Source organism: Lissotriton vulgaris, unplaced genomic scaffold (genome assembly GCF_964263255.1).
Source record: "Lissotriton vulgaris unplaced genomic scaffold, aLisVul1.2 SCAFFOLD_299, whole genome shotgun sequence".
NCBI classification, from domain to species: domain Eukaryota; kingdom Metazoa; phylum Chordata; class Amphibia; order Caudata; family Salamandridae; genus Lissotriton; species Lissotriton vulgaris.
In genome coordinates, this window is record NW_028246289.1 from 156,603 (window position 1) to 159,819 (window position 3,217).

Below are 3,217 nucleotides of genomic sequence, written 5' to 3' on the forward strand. Positions count from 1 at the left end.
AATGCCGCAAAAGAGGCGATAATGGGCTTGATAATACGCCCTTGAGAATTCCAATAGAAGCCCATGTTGACACCAGAACTTGGGCTTCTATTGGAATTCTCAAGGGCATATTATCAAGCCCATTATCGCCGCCTTAGTGGCAGTTTTCTGCCGCTAAAACGGTGATAAATTTAACTCTGTTTCTTGATAATATGCCTTTTAGATTTTTGTATAGAGCGCTGCGTTTCTGCTTCAAGTCCTTCACAGCGCTAAGTGGAATATAAACTGCAGGAAGTGGTAGCTCAAGCCCTCTTAAAGGCATCTAGGGCAGGTGTGATGCTCTGCGGGTGAGGTTTAATGGATGATGGGCTGGAACACTTCAGTTTCCAGGCCGATGCCCTGAAGGGATATTATTTGGTAACTCTCTGAGGCATGTGTTTAATTAGTTCCCAATTCTAGGTGCTTGGACTCCCAAAGATCTGCCTCTATTATTTCCATCTAAAACTAATGTTATAGGCCCTGTTGTGACAGAAGGCGGTTTTATTTAGGCCTCAAATGGGAGGGGTTCCACAGGTATCTTGCAGCTTTGCCCCCGTAAGCCTAATGCTTGGTGCAATGGAATTTGAACTTTAATCTAATCTAATATTGCATCTACTGTGAGCCAGTGGAGAGCTCTTAGAGTTGGTTATATGTGGTTGTACCCAGTTTCTTGGAGAGGCTGGTGTAAACAATGTTATAATATTAAAGGCGGGCTTTCACAATGACTCTTGTCAGATCCTTTTACATTTTAAATTTAGGTTCCAATGGAATGTATCCTTGAATAAATAAAAAAGTAATGTCCTCAAGGAGAGGTTTCATTAGAAATATGGCTCGGCAAACACCTCTAGTTGAGCCTGCACAGTGGCCCAAGTGGGGCAGATGTTGCCAGGGCCGGCTTTAGCACTGGTGGTGCCCGGTGCGACAATCATTTTTGGCGCTCCCACGCCTCATGACCGCCTCCTCAGATTCTCTCCCTACCCCTGGGCAAAAGTGCCCCTCATCTCTCCAATCATGTTATTGCTAAACATAGTGGCCCCCACCCTGAGGTCTGCATCCCCTCCACAGGTCAGCATCCAGTGAGGCCGCACCACTCGCACTGCCCTAAAGCCGGCCCTGATTTTGCACATACAGCAAAGTAAAGGGGAAAAAAGTATTCACTAGAGTGATTCTACCTATTTGATGGCGTAAAATACTCCGGGAGGAATAAAAGCAATCTATTATTTGCTATTGTTGAAGCACTATTGGAACCAACAATCTCAAATTTTGCCACCAAGCTTATTGCTAAATTATTCAAAGGTCTAATAATCTAACACAAAATTCAGTAAAAACCGTTGTCCTGTGTCTGCAGAAACATGTATCTTTGATTAATGTAAATCTGCAATGTAGTACAAATATTTAAATTTAAACGTTCAAATAGGTGTTTAAACCACACTTGTCCCCACAACAATATTCAACAGACCGTGAAACTTCTCTTTCATTCTATTTAGATGACAGTAGCTTACTGTAGTTGGGTATCCCAACGTCTACTTTAATATTACCATGCGCATTGCTAATGGCCACTGTCTGCTTCATGGAACGATGGATTGGAGTGGGACCATGGCTTCCCATAAAGCCAAAATGAGCATGCAATCCCTATCAAATGGAAAGTTAATTTCCAAAGTCTTTCTTTACCTCTTCATTCCTTCTCCTATATGGCATGACATTACGGGGCCTATTCACAAAGACATTTTGGAGTACAAAACGTAGCACACCTGCAGTACTCCTCTGTGTATATGCCTTTATGACTGGACCTCAAACGTGCAACTCCCTAGTAGTAAACGTGCAACCAGGGCAACAGATCTTTCAATTTCTAATAATTGCATACAAATATTCTTTGAATATTCCCATTTTATTCTCATTTCAGATGTTTAGGAGGTGAGTCACAAAGGCGCATATGAGTACAACAGGAGACCTTTTTCTGTACTCTTACAAGCTTTTGTGAATTGGACCACACGTCATCAAATCTAAGCCATATAAAATAGGTTAACGGCATGGGTCATTTAATTAAAAATAGTGTGAGTGTACCATACATTTTAAAAAGTAGGGTCTCTCCTCATGAAGTAATATCAGGTAATTTGATGTCAGGCATTGTAGTGAGAGTGCTCCATAGGGTTTGCGGCTGGGATAGGAACTCAGTTCACATCTATGCAGAACATACGACTTCATCACAGTGGAAGAAATTGAAGCTGGGCTGAACACTGCACAAATTTACGATTGTATGACGAAATACCGCCAACTAATATATTGGCAAAAAAATAGTGCAACAAAAATAATCTAGGACACAAATATTGACTTTACATACTTTGTAAAGTCAAAAATATCAACAACAAAAACACAGAACACCACAGTACTGTCAAAAATAAGTAATTGATTGAATTTTAAGTATTATACCCTATATTAACTTTAAAACAAAATCAACTTTAAGAACATTACATTCAAAATAACTTAAAAACAAAAAATAAAATAATGTATTTTAAATGAGCGTGTTGTGCCTATCAAATGGAAAGTTATTCTTTGCAAAAATAATAGACATAATATTATTTTTAAAAAAAATGCTTCATCCTCATTTGTAACACTGCATAAAAAACTTTGTGATTTCATTGCCCTTTCACTTCCATACTGCGAGGGCAAGATATTCACCCTAGTTGCAAGACCACAAAAAAACTGTTAAAACAAACATTGGCAAATCGAATCAGTCTGGCAGTGGCTGCCAACATTTTAGCTTTGTCAATGGTTGTTTTGTTTTGACATGATTGTTATAAAATGTAGGAGCTGCCAGGCCATTGTCAACACTGAGTAAAAATGCATTGGGGGAAAAAAGGAATTTTTTATTATTTCAAAAAGCACACATTGCCTTAGTTGTACCTGGCACTGAAGGAAATTACTTTGTGTGCAGATGTGATTATTGTGAAAGGGGTGAATGCCACCATTCACGTGAATTTAGCCAGTGGCTGAAGTGGGTTGACTCATTGCCCCATACAGTGTGCTGTAGTGGTCAAAAATAAAATGTGACACACAAAAACCGGCCAAAGGATGAAGAGAGCAGGCCGAAAGTCCCTGTAAATCAGTATATTATACTTATAATTTTACTAAAATCAAAATGTCTTGTCTCACACCATAACTAACTATGGCTGATACCCCATGATTGAGGAGACATTAA